Below are 14428 nucleotides of genomic sequence, written 5' to 3' on the forward strand. Positions count from 1 at the left end.
GAGAGCATAAATTCACAGAAAGAAAAGTATTCTGTATGCTTGAGATTCAGTGTTTGAACTGGAGGATGTAAAAGGCTATGAACTTTAAAAGATCATATATAGAGAAACATACATAAATTTAGTCCATATAGAGTATGTTTTGTGCAATGCTAAAGTATTGTTTCCCCATCAAGCACAGGAACATTTGAAAAATGGACATAGTGTGGAGAAAACTGACTCTTTGGCTCTCATTCAGTCAGTGTGTGTGTGTCTGTGTGCAGTGTGAGCCACAATTGTGGTGAGGTACTTAGAATAACTGAGTACTTTGCAAAAATGTCATAGATTCACAGAGAAGATGGCTTCCTATTATGGATGTTGTGTGCCAAAACACAAGTTCTCCAAGCGTGAAGTACTCTGATTAACTGAGTACATGTCGCTCAATGCTAAACTGCTATTCCCCATCAAGAGGAAAGTTAGAAATATAGGTGAAATGGACTGGGCCTGGGCCAAACTGGCGCACCTGTTCAATGCTAGTGCTTTGACACTGCACTCAGGAAGTACGTATTAAATACATGCTATTACGTCAGGAGACCAGTGCCCCTGTTTTATTGATGGTAAGTAGTTCAGGATTTAAAGCAAACTAAATGTGCATCTCCTTACAAGAGGCATACAGGGAGATGGGTGACTAAAATTATGTCAGGTGTACACCTTATACATCTATCACATTTTGTGTGCACGAAAGGAAAGATGTTAACATATCACCTCAATGCATTTCATCTAATTTATACTTAAAGGATTAAGCATGATAAGTGTTATACTCTATTAAGAACATCTCTAAACAAGATAAGGTGTCAATCTTGTAGCATTACAAATTCTACCTAGTTGACACAGCCATGTAAATTAACACTTATGTTTGATAAGGTTTTGCATTTATCCAGTACGCAGTTGTCCTTTATTTTCAATAAGTTGTATATTAAAATGTATTTTTAAAAGTATCATAGATATAAGAACATAAGAACATAAGCAATGCCTCTGCTGGGTCAGACCTGAGGTCCATCATGCCCAGCAGTCCGCTCACGCGGCGGCCCAACAGGTCCAGGACCTGTGCAGTAATCCTCTATTTATACCCCTCTATCCCCTTTTCCAGCAGGAAATTGTCCAATCCTTTCTTAAACCCCTGTACTGTACTCTGCCCTATTACTCCCTCTGGAAGCGCATTCCAGGTGTCCACCACTCGTTGGGTAAAGAAGAACTTCCTAGCATTCGTTTTAAATCTGTCCCCTTTCAACTTTTCCAAGTGTCCTCTTGTTCTTTTATTTTTCGAAAGTTTGAAGAATCTGTCCTTCTCTACTCTCTCTATGCCCTTCATGATCTTATAAGTCTCTATCATATCCCCTCTAAGTCTCCTCTTCTCCAGGGAAAAGAGACCCAGTTTCTCCAATCTCTCAGCGTATGAGAGGTTTTCCATCCCTTTTATCAAGCGTGTCGCTCTCCTCTGAACCCTCTCGAGTAACACCATATCCTTCCTAAGGTACGGAGACCAATATTGGATGTCACATTTTTCTGATCATCGAAGGAGAGCTGGCAAGCCAAGTCCAGATGTGGGAGCTGAGACGGTAGGAGGCAGGCGAGTCATGATGCTGTAGACATGAATTGTGAAGTTGTAGTCACCGCTGCTGCGACACAGGAGGCTGGAGGGCAAAGAAAACACTGTGGTAAGGGAGAGAGAGGGGGAGAGAGAGAGAGAGAGGGAGGGAGAGAGAGGGAGGGAGGGTGAGGGAGAGAGGGAGGGAGGGAGAGAGAGCCACTCACAGGAGGACTGAAGATCCCACGAGACGGTAGGAGGCAGGCGAGTCATGATGCTGTAGACATGAATTGTGAAGTTGTAGTCACCGCTGCTGCGACACAGGAGGCTGGAGGGCAAAGAAAACACTGTGGTAAGGGAGAGAGAGGGGGAGAGAGAGAGAGAGAGGGAGGGAGAGAGAGAGAGGGAGGGAGGGTGAGGGAGAGAGGGAGGGAGGGAGAGAGAGCCACTCACAGGAGGACTGAAGATCCCACGAGACGGTAGGAGGCAGGCGAGTCATGATGCTGTAGACATGAATTGTGAAGTTGTAGTCACCGCTGCTGCGACACAGGAGGCTGGAGGGCAAAGAAAACACTGTGGTAAGGGAGAGAGAGGGGGAGAGAGAGAGAGAGAGGGAGGGAGAGAGAGAGAGGGAGGGAGGGTGAGGGAGAGAGGGAGGGAGAGAGAGCCACTCACAGGAGGACTGAAGATCCCACGAGACGGTAGGAGGCAGGCGAGTCATGATGCTGAAGTTGTAGTCACCGCTGCTGCGACACAGGAGGCTGGAGGGCAAAGAAAACACTGTGGTAAGGGAGAGAGAGGGTAGGGAGAGAGAGAGAGAGAGAGGGAGGGAGGGTGAGGGAGAAAGGGAGGGAGAGAGAGAGAGGGAGGGAGGGTGAGGGAGGGAGGGAGAGAGCCACTCACAGGAGGACTGAAGATCCCACGAGACGGTAGGAGGCAGGCGAGTCATGATGCTGGAGACATGAATTGTGAAGTTGTAGTCACTGCTGCTGCGACACAGGAGGCTGGAGGGCAAAGAAAACACTGTGGTAAGGGAGAGAGAGAGAGAGAGGGAGGGAGAGAGAGAGAGAGAGGGAGGGAGGGTGAGGGAGAAAGGGAGGGAGAGAGAGAGGGAGGGAGGGAGGGAGGGAGAGAGAGCCACTCACAGGAGGACTGAAGATCCCACGAGACGGTAGGAGGCAGGCGAGTCATGATGCTGGAGACATGAATTGTGAAGTTGTAGTCACCGCTGCTGCGACACAGGAGGCTGGAGGGCAAAGAAAACACTGTGGTAAGGGAGAGAGAGGGGGAGAGAGAGAGAGAGAGGGAGGGAGGGTGAGGGAGAAAGGGAGGGAGGGAGAGAGAGCCACTCACAGGAGGACTGAAGATCCCACGAGACGGTAGGAGGCAGGCGAGTCATGATGCTGGAGACTGTAGGTGGAGTGGGGTGGGTATGGTGTGAATGGATGTGAAGGGGTGGGAGTGTGGAGGGGGGTGGATGAAAAGGGGGGGGAAGAAGGGGAGGGAGTTGTTTTTATACTTTTTTTGTATTTTTCTGGGAGGGCGAAGGGCAGGAGGGGGAGGGAGTGAGGCAGGGGGGGGAAGAAGGGGAGGGAGTTGTTTTTATACATTTTTGGATTTTTTCTGGGAGGGCGAAGGGCAGGAGGGGGAGGGAGTGAGGCAGGGGGGGAAGAAGGGGAGGGAGTTGTTTTTATACTTTTTTTGTATTTTTTCTGGGAGGGAGAAGGGCAGGAGGGGGAGGGAGTGAGGCAGGGGGGGAAGAAGGGGAGGGAGTTGTTTTTATACTTTTTTTGTATTTTTTCTGGGAGGGAGAAGGGCAGGAGGGGGAGGGAGTGAGGCAGGGGGGGGGAAGAAGGGGAGGGAGTTGTTTTTATACTTTTTTTGTATTTTTTCTGGGAGGGAGAAGGGCAGGAGGGGGAGGGAGTGAGGCAGGGGGGGGAAGAAGGGGAGGGAGGAGTGGTGACAAGAGGGTGCAGCTCCCTCGTTAACAGTGGAGCCATTCACGGGGTGGGAGGGGTACCGCGAAGTGCTTCTAGCAAGACCTGCAGTGCCCCTGTCACGTGACGAATGTGTCGAACGGATTCTTCAGCACAGTCGTTCATGTGCTCCACCCCTGCTAAGATGGTAACCACCGCCGTGTAAATGTCCTCCACTGTTACAGAACTGGGCGGAGGATCTGTGTTTGTGGCAGCGTGAGCCACAATAGTGGTCGCTGCAATAGGGGTGGTGGCCGTTGCAGGGTTGGTCCCACAATCTCTGGTGGAGGGTCGGAGGGGGGCAAAACAGGTGGAACAACGGTTGGGGCTTTGAATGGGGAGTGGGGATGTTGACAAAGGCGGCGAAGAGGAGGGGGATGCCAATATATCTGCAATGAAAAAGAGCATGAAAAGCAGGTGGACATTGAAAAGACAATTATGTACAGTGGAAGCATCTATGAGACAAACTTGGTTCTTTTTGTTACATATGAACAAACCTAAGCATTTTATATTATATTATTAAAATTTAAGTGATGTCTTAAATCATAAATGTGTTTATTAATTGTACACTTGATGTACGTTGTAAAAATGAATAAAAGCTTTTACAGTACAAAAATTACAGAATAAAAATATTATAACACTTACCGGACTGGACAGAGAGGCCGCTAAATCTGTCCAGGATGGGGGTTGAGGCAGTACTCATTGAGGTACGTGGGAGGGCTGGGGGAGAGGTGATGACAGAGGGTCGAATTTCAGGGAAAAGTTTAAGGCAGAACTTGGGTTTAGGGGGTGGGAGGGAGGGGGAACTGGGCATTGGGAATGAAGGGGCAGGGCAGGGTTTGGGGCGTTTTTTTAGGGGGATCCTAGAGGGTGGTCTAGGGCGTCGGTGGGGGGAAGTTGGATGAGACTTGGCGGAGGTGGAAGGGGGTTGGGACGTTGGATGGGACTGGGCGGAGGTGGAAGGGGGTTGGGACGTTGGATGGGACTGGGCGGAGGTGGAAGGGGGTTGGGACGTTGGATGGGACTGGGCGGAGGTGGAAGGGGGTTGGGACGTTGGATGGGACTGGGCGGAGGTGGAAGGGGGTTGGGAAGTTGGATGGGACTGGGCGGAGGTGGAGGGGGATTGGGAGGTGGGGCGTCTGCGGGGGATAAAGAACGGCCGGTCAGGGATAGGGGTGTCTTCCTCCTCCTCCTCTTCCTGATCCTCCTCCTCCTCTTCCTCCTCACTCGCATCTGAAGACATAAATGCATGTAGTGTCAGAAGTATATGAAGAACTGTTAATGTTTAAAATGTTTGTCTGCGCGTGATTGTCTTGCGAGTTTTTGACCTGTCAACGTTTAAAATACATGATTGTTCAACACAGATATTATGACTGCACACCTTATACCCACCCGATATTTTACTGTAACATACCTGGGGTGTTGTCCAGATTGCGGCGGACAGCCCGGACCCATGCAGGGTGATGTAGCCTGAGCTCGCGGGCTTTTTTCTTCAAATCCTCAACCTATTACATAATGGAGAGACATGAGTGAGCCATGATATATGGTTCATAGAGAATAGCACGTGGACAAATCGCGCAGACATGATATATATATATGCATTGAAAGCAGTGCATGGAAATAGATTGCAAGCATAATAATTATGTAAATTTTGAAAACCCGACTGGAATACAGCTAATTAAATCAAATAAGTACATGAGAGACACCATTATCAACTGCACAATTTTTCAGCAGATGCATGATGACGCAGTGCGCGATTTCAGGAGATGCGTATCCATTTTTGCCTTCCGCGCCAAAAAAAAAAAATTATTTATCCGCGCCAATTTGTCAGCGCGCAATTGTCTATGAACAACATGTATTTGATAAATACTTACGGAGCACGGTGTGATAGCGCGGGCGTTGAACAGCTGCGCAAGTTTTCCCCAGGCCCTGTCCATTTCACATATATTGCGTCTTTTCCCCTTAACGGGGAAAAGCAGTTTAGCATTGAGCGTGAAGTACTCAGTTAATATGAGTACTTCACGCTCGGAGAAGTTGGGCTTCCGCCCACGGAAACCCACATAGGATGCCATCTCTGTGAATATATGACGTTTTTGCAAAGCTTATATACCAGTCACATGACCGATGTTGTGTGAATATCGTGAGATTTCCCCTTTTCAGCGCTGCTATTGGTTATCTAAAACACGTGTTAAATGCTCAATAGTCAAACAGATTTTACTACATTGTAGTGATGAAATGCACATATTAATTGAGTATGTGTGTATTTTATAGTATATAGTTTTGTAGTACTTGATTGAAACACAATTAGCGTTAGCATGGCGCGCATATGTGTTGAAACGCGTGATGACATCAGCTTGTCTCCATTAGTGCATAATGATGACGTATATCATCATATTAAAGTTATAGTACTTTTTCGCGCAATTGACGGATTAGTTTCCAAGTGCGCAATTGACGGGTTTTAGTATAATGAGCGCAAGTGAAAAATGCGGAAGAAAAGAGTTAATGGGAAATCTGAATAAATGGTGACATTTGTAAATGCGGGTGGGGGGCCTAATTGCGCATGCGCATATGTAGTTCAACGTATGCATGTGCTAACCTATTGATCGTAAATATTCAGATGTGAGTTGCGCCGATATGAAAGTGCAGCGTACATGAGAAAAGGCTTTACCAAATACTGGCAATAATATTTTATTTATTGTATATGCAAAAGGATTGGGTGCAAGTTAAATGTGTGATAGATTGACGCATCCGCGCATGCGCAGCTATTACAGTGTTTGTATATGGGAAACACATAAGAACAATAAAATTATATTAATTTTAAAAAGATCAGGGAGTCATGAGTAAATTATTTTAATTATTACACATCATTTTCCACTCCTAATATATTAATACAGTCATACATCACATATGTTTGTGAAGAGGGATGCAGAGAAAATACATTATCCCAGGACAAGCAGGCAGCATATTCTTAACGCATGGGTGACGTCACTGACGGAGCCCCGGTACAGACCTTTTTAACTAGAAAGTTCTAGTTGGCTGCACCGCGCATGCGCGAGTGCCTTCATGCCCGACGGAGGAGAGCGTGGTCCCCAGTTAGGATAAGCCAGCTAAGAAGCCAACCCGGGGAGGAGGGTGGGACGTAAGAATATCTAGTGAGTAGTGTGTAACGTCACCCATGCGTTAAGAATATCTGCCTGCTGTCCCTGGATAACACCTGTTACGGTAAGTAACTGTGCTTTACTGCTCAATGCAGAAAGTAGGTATCATCACCCTAAGGTGTGTATCGGGTCGTTTGTTAATTCTTATCTTTGTCCTAAAGTTAAGTGACCTAATGTTAACATGAAAATGGAATCTAAGTCACTCTGCACTGATAATATGCCACCAGGTCAATTGTACAGGAGATGATTTAACCTACATAAATGAAGGAATTGAAAATTATATTTTTCTATTGGAATTGTGAACTTGAAAATGGATGAAATAAACCTTTTAGAAAATGTACATTTAGTGGAAGAACTTCAGATGTATTCATTTGGAAGCGTTGGATGTTGGCAGGGATATGTACTTTAGAGGATGTAATAACTAATAGTAAACTGCTTGACTTTTCACAATTGCAACATATATTTGGTCTAAATAAATCACAATATTTTATGCTTTCAGGTGGTATAACTTAATAGCTGGATTTGTAAATAAAACACCAAAACATGGTCTTAGAGACATTTGGAGCATTGAGATTAAGCATTCAATTGATGCATCTCAATGGCCACAACTTTGGCCTAAAAAATATTGCCACTATCATCTTGAGGCTGGGACATTAGATCATCTTTTATTGTATTGTCCATATATATTATTAGTTTAGAAATCAATGTTGCCTCAAATAAATAGGATGAAGGACAATCCAGTAGCCTTGACTTATTATTGTATTATGGCAAATTATGTATTTAATTACGTCAGAATAAATATGATTTCAGGAAATGTTATTCATGTTTTAATCTTACATCAAGTGTTAAAAAAAACAACAAATTTTAATTTAAATGCAGCACTTGCAATTCTTTCTAACACTTAATTGTTTCCATTGTGTCCTTACGTGTTACTTAGTTGGATAGTACAATACAAATTTACATTTAATGGCATAGTTATTAATGTCATACTAATATAAAGAAAACAACAAAATGTTTTAAACATTGGTAAATGTTTATTAAAATATTGCATATGTGATAAACATGTAATACACATATGTTCAAATGCAGTGTCAACAACACAAAATCTTTCAGTTCACCATTCATGATCTTTTATGTACAACATACTGAATTATATCTTTATTCGTTTTAAATCATAAACAAGTGTGCAATAATATATCCATTAAAGGTGGCACAGCAGTTAAACATCAGTGACAGTGAGTAAGGATGTGGTTATAGCAGTGAAAAAACATCAGGAGCAAATTAACAGACAGTTTAAGTGAAACAGTAGAAACAACAGTTAGCAGGCCTCTGGCTGTCTGGACCACCAAAAGGAGTGGGGGACATAGACAATTTAAAGTGTCTCATCTGTTCATGCACCATGTGTGGAAAACACACATTTTGCTATACGACCCTTGAAAAAGAAAGACCATACACACCCTTCAAATTAAATGAGCAACAGTGGGAGAGAGTGAGATATTGGCAGAGCAGTTAACCAACTTCTGTGGAGTGAGAGCAACAGTTGGCAGAGCAGTTAACCAACAGTAGTTGGAGAGAGAGATATTGGCAGAGCAGTGGTTTCAGAGACAGCACCTGACTGACATTCTGCTGGGGGGGGACTCTGCTTCTGGGTCCTGCAAAGGCCAACACCTGACTGCCACCATCACGTTTGCACCCTTGTCAACCCATTCTGGGTCCTGCAAAGGCCAACACATGACTGCCACCATCAGGTTTGCACCCGTCAACCCATTCTGGGTCCTCGTCTTTTTCTGAATCTCATGGCTTCAGAGACAGCACCTGACTGACATTCTGCTGGGGGGGGGGGACTCTGCTTCTGGGTCCTGCAAAGGCCAACACCTGACTGCCACCATCACGTTTGCACCCTTGTCAACCCATTCTGGGTCCTGCAAAGGCCAACACATGACTGCCACCATCAGGTTTGCACCCCTGTCAACCCATTCTGGGTCCTCGTCTTTTTCTGAATCTCATGACAGCACCTGACTGACATTTCTGCTTATGTACTTTCTAGGCCACCAAAAACAAGGGAGGAAATGTACAATTTCAAGTTTTTCAAATTTTCCTTAACACAGACGCTTTCCCTGAAGCCACTCCATCCAAGACACCATCTGACCTTCCCTACGTGAAGGAAAAAGCCTTTGAACACCACCCACAACACCTTGAAAATGTCAAAGCGAGTACAGTATGCTTGAGTGGGTTACCTTGCTCGGCATAAAAAACCTTCACGCTTGGCACATGTCAGAGCAGTGGATACTAGGATAGGTAGGGGTCAGAGGAGGGCTTCAGAGAAACTCCTGGGGGAGAGATCCTGAGCACAACAGTTTGCAGGCCTGTAGCTTTCGGGCCACCAAAAGGAGAGGGGGACATAGACATTTCAAAGTGTCTCTCCTGTTCCTGCAGCATATGTGCTTGGGAGACCATATGGACATGTCAAAGCAAATTTCAAATCACAAAGTGCACACAATTGTAGCATAGCAACAGGAAAACCTGAACTTCAACATCAAACTCTACAGTTCCAGATTATGTGCTATACCACGGAGATATTGAAAGAGAGGTGTTTGTCCATATGTTGGCAGCAGCGTTGTTAGTCTTTGCGTCACTCTCACATACGTGCTCTTACTGCTGGGTGGTGCGCGGTTACCAGCCTGGAATCGAGCAAGCAGCTGTTCTGTGTGATCTTGCTCACGCTGTATATGTTCAAGGAGTTTAAAGATGGTTGGATGGTGGCATGCAACAGAGGATTGAAATGCATGGTGCCAACCTTCAACGGAATTATTGGTCCGAGGCAGTCCATCTTCCACACGGGAGCGCATATTCCACAGAGGAATAGGAAAAGGTGGCACCCGTCTCCCATTTGGCCGCAATCTCCCGATGTAATTGTCTTCCCAATAGTCATACACCAGGGTCAGTTCATCTGGTCGACTCTCCTCCAAGGTCTGGAAACACTCAGCAACATCATCCACAGGAACAAAACTTAATGCTAACAGCATTTTGGTGAACATTCTTACTCTCTCCTCATCTCTATAGCTGGCGGTCAGTCCCTCATGTTGAATTCTGCGCCACAATGATTGACCCAGATGGAACAGGCAGCCAGAAACTGTAGCATTGGGAAATACAGTGCGGGCAGCTTGCAGACTTGCTCTCTCAAAGTCCATCAAGATTGTCAATGGTGCCAACGTGTTTCTGGTTTCCAGCAGTTTCCTCAACACACGTTCATAGTCCTCCTCCCTTTTACTGTTCAACAACACGTAGACCATGGGAAGTGCACGATTGTCTACAAATGCATGGATGGTAAAGACTTGGACAAACAAATGGGGGGCAACTTTGAATGTCCCATCCATGAACCAATGTCCATGTTGCTCCAACACCTCAAGATTAGATTCTGTAGTGAAAATGAATATGCGTCTTTCATCATTTTCACCTGAATCCCACAACAGTAATTGTTCACCACGTGTGCTTCTTTGTAGCGGCTCAGGAATTTGTATGTCTCTTATGCACCTGGGATTACCCATTGCTAGATGGCCTGCATTTCTCTTTCTATTAATTGTTCTCTGCATGGAGGTGTATGCAGGCAATAATGTAGCTGCTTCTAAACTTGTACCAGCTGTTGTGCCATGAATGATCTGACGTGGCCTTTCAATCGTAGCCACAGCTCTTTCACGTATGTCTCCCATCATTCGATCAGCTTCAATTCTAGCATTGTTGGGTGCATGCACATGCGCCGTTATCTCAACAGAAGATCCATCAACAAGCCTCTTTCTTCTTCCCACACAGTCACGGCGCACACACCTCCAGGACGTGGATCCGTCTGCCATCACTCGGTCACGCCGATATCGATAGCCCTCATTAACCCAGTGCTCTCTCCCACGCTGTGAAGTTATTACTTCTATGTCTATGTCAAATCACTCCTGAAACCATACAATTAATAACATTATCCTATTTTGACTTGCAATTGATATACAATTGCCTATATCATGAATGCACTACTCAAAAGAACATCATACCTGTAAGACTGGAAGTATATCGATGAAACCCTCAGGAACTGTAGTCGACCTTCAACCCTGAACCAGTACCTGCAAGAATTATAACATGCATGTAAACTTCATGTTCACCCCCCACCAATCTCCAGCACACAAAAAAACATGCAAAGGTCAAATAGGTGAGGTTAGGCCATACATATGTAGAGTTTAGTGCTATGGCACAACACCATATACCTGCAAGGGTGCGATCCCTGTCAGGAAAACACTGAAGATGTCTGTCCTCTGTTGACTGTGGTGTCTTGATTGTAGTCTGTTGATTGTAGTCACCTTCAGTAGTAGATTAGATAAGGTTATTATATACATAGGACATACAAATCCCTATATGTAAAGTTCAGTGCTATGGCACAACACCATATACCTGCAAGGGTGCGATTCCTGTCAGCAAAACACTGAAGATGTGTGTCCTCTGTTGATCGTGGTCTCTTGAATGTCCTCTGTTGATTGTAGTCACCTTCAGTAGTAGATTAGATAAGGTTATTATATACATAGGACATACAAATCCCTATATGTAAAGTTCAGTGCTATGGCACAACACCATATACCTGCAAGGGTGCGATTCCTGTCAGCAAAACACTGAAGATGTGTGTCCTCTGTTGATCGTGGTCTCTTGAATGTCCTCTGTTGATTGTAGTCACCTTCAGTAGTAGATTAGATAAGGTTATTATATACATAGGACATACAAATCCCTATATGTAAAGTTCAGTGCTATGGCACAACACCATATACCTGCAAGGGTGCGATTCCTGTCAGCAAAACACTGAAGATGTGTGTCCTCTGTTGATCGTGGTCTCTTGAATGTCCTCTGTTGATTGTAGTCACCTTCAGTAGTAGATTAGATAAGGTTATTATATACATAGGACATACAAATCCCTATATGTAAAGTTCAGTGCTATGGCACAACACCATATACCTGCAAGGGTGCGATTCCTGTCAGCAAAACACTGAAGATGTGTGTCCTCTGTTGATCGTGGTCTCTTGAATGTCCTCTGTTGATTGTAGTCACCTTCAGTAGTAGATTAGATAAGGTTATTATATACATAGGACATACAAATCCCTATATGTAAAGTTCAGTGCTATGGCACAACACCATATACCTGCAAGGGTGCGATTCCTGTCAGCAAAACACTGAAGATGTGTGTCCTCTGTTGATCGTGGTCTCTTGAATGTCCTCTGTTGATTGTAGTCACCTTCAGTAGTAGATTAGATAAGGTTATTATATACATAGGACATACAAATCCCTATACCTCTGTACTTACGTTGCCTCCAAGATTGAACTTCTAGACAACACTAGGGTTTCAGCAAATTCATATCCCTCAGCACATGACTGCAAGACTAAAATTTATAAGGTTAGCACATAGATATAACAAACAACACCCACTATGTCTGTACTTACCTTTGCAATCATACCTGTAATAGTGAAAATCTGGCTTGCCAACCATCATGGATTAAGAACGTCATTATACCTAATCGCAGACAGAAGGAAGGCAGAGAGGCCCAAAACAAGGACCCACAACAATTGTATACAATCACCCTCACTACACACCCAAGGCTAAAAGTGTACCCCAATAAGCCCTACCATCAGACTATTTATCCTATCCTATTGTTCCAATTTAGCAAAACCAAAAAATGAAGCTATGCATATACCTGTAAATGTGAATATCCTCTTATGTATGATACCTGCAAAAGAAAATGGTACCCAATGCCTTTATAAAACTATAAACCGTGAGCACACTCGGTTTTTTTAAAAATCTTTATTCATTTTAAATGACACATCATGTGTACAAGAATCAAAACATTAAAATGAAATACATCACATGTCAATCAAGTACCTCCCTTCCCACCCCACTTCCCCACTCTTACTTTTCCCAATATGAATGATAATAGTATAATTTAGACACCCTCCCAACAATAAGACAGTGTATCTTTAAATAGAAAATAGTGTATATTCATTACAGTAAGATGTTAATGTCTCCCTTTTTTATTGTTACTGTTCTTTCCATTTTGATAATGTGACATAATGAATTGTACCCAAAACTAGATACTTTCAAATTATTACTTATATGTTGAATGGTGACTCCAGTGCTGATATTTTCCTTTTTTTTCTCATGCACTTACCCAATAATATTGTATCATTACATCATGATACAATCCTCAAATTAAACATATTCAGATACTAGTGTTGCTGGCATAAGAGTTTTTACCTCATGCCAACATGTTTTTTTAGATATTTATTACTTTTAAAATCTATAACTCCATCCAATTATGCTTCCAATTAATATCCATCATCACATTATACATAATCTTAATACCATACCTCAACCTTCTCGCTCTTTTAACATGCGGGAAAACTAAGCGCAAGACGGGGTGTCCTTAAAAATCCGCGTTCCGTGCCCCTTTTCAGGTCCCTGCCCCTGACAGGGCTGGATGAGAAGGTTCATAGACAACGGCGCAAAAGACGAAAGCCAATTTAAGGCAAGGCGCGCCGCCGCACCGCACCAAATTACAGTTTTTAGGGGCTCCGACGGGGGGTTTTGTTCGGGAACCCCCTTCTGTTTACTTAATAGACATCGCGCCGGCGTTATCGGGGGTTTGGGGGTCGTAACCCTCCACATTATAGTAAAGTGGGGGGTTCCCCCCCCACGCCATTTTGTCCGCGCGCGATTGTCTTGCGTGAAATTGTCTTGCGCGCAATTGTCTATGAACCGTCTATGAACCCCCGTCGGAGCCCTAAAAACAGTAATTTAGAAAGGCGCGGCGTCGCGCGCTGCGCTCAATTGGGTGGGCACGCCTTTGACCCAGCGCGCCGGCGCGCTTTTGACCTGGCACCGTATGGGAATTTAACTCTGACGGATCCTAGCATGGGGAAGGGAAAGCATTAGGATCCTTCAGAGTTAAAGTATCATACAGCTCTGTCAGAGCCAGAGACTAAATGTGGCAGGGACCCGAAAAGTGGCGCAGAACGCGGATTTTTAAGGACCTGTGCGTTTAGATACGGGACCAAATCGCGGTTCATAGACAATTGCGCGTAAATATCAACATACCCTATATAAACTGGTTCATAGACAATTGCGCGCAAGACAAGAACTGAAAATGTAAATATCAACATACCCTATATAAACTTGATAATCAATTGCGCTGAGTTTTATGATCATACCCTCCCTTTTCTTGCGCGTGAAGCGTAAATATAAACATACCTGTAAATGAAGAAATGTGGACGTTCGCTCTCACCAGAGGCGAGAAAAATCCGCGCAAGACAAATATTCGTTATAGATCAAGTACCAGCAAAACCAGATCTTTACCTATAACGGACACGGTCAGGTAGCGAAAGGAAGGCGGGAAAGGAAGGAGGACATATATAATGTAGAAACGTAACCATAGTAACGAAAATGCATTCACGTGACTTGTATTTAAATGCTGTTCGGAGAATATATATCATGAGATAACGTAACCATGGTAACGAAAATGCATTCACGTGATTTATGTTGAAAACGCAAAGAGTCAAGGGAATCATACATAACACACGTTGACGTGATGACGTGTTCACGTGCTGTACGTGCGCGTGTCCTCCGATGGTCAAGCGGCCTCTAGTGGCGCGCTCAGTTGTCTTGCGCTGAGTTGTCTTGCGCTGAGTTGTCTTGCGCTGAGTTGTCGCTG

General features: G+C 44.4%; 1 protein-coding gene and 1 long non-coding RNA gene across 14 annotated transcripts in view; one reads left to right on the forward strand and one right to left on the reverse strand.

The window, feature by feature from the left end:
* Window positions 1–14428, forward strand: part of LOC117355233 (zinc finger protein 271-like) — a 906970-nt gene that overhangs the window by 797803 nt on the left and 94739 nt on the right. The window lies entirely within an intron of this gene.
* On the reverse strand, window positions 10434–12523 carry LOC117355293. The gene is made up of 4 exons (XR_004538332.1): window positions 11869–12523; window positions 10949–11041; window positions 10739–10807; window positions 10434–10642 (listed from the first exon to the last, which is right to left on the reverse strand). It is a non-coding gene; the product is annotated as an uncharacterized LOC117355293 (long non-coding RNA).

The sequence above is a fragment of the Geotrypetes seraphini genome, chromosome 2 (assembly GCF_902459505.1).
Source record: "Geotrypetes seraphini chromosome 2, aGeoSer1.1, whole genome shotgun sequence".
In the NCBI taxonomy this organism is placed as follows: domain Eukaryota; kingdom Metazoa; phylum Chordata; class Amphibia; order Gymnophiona; family Dermophiidae; genus Geotrypetes; species Geotrypetes seraphini.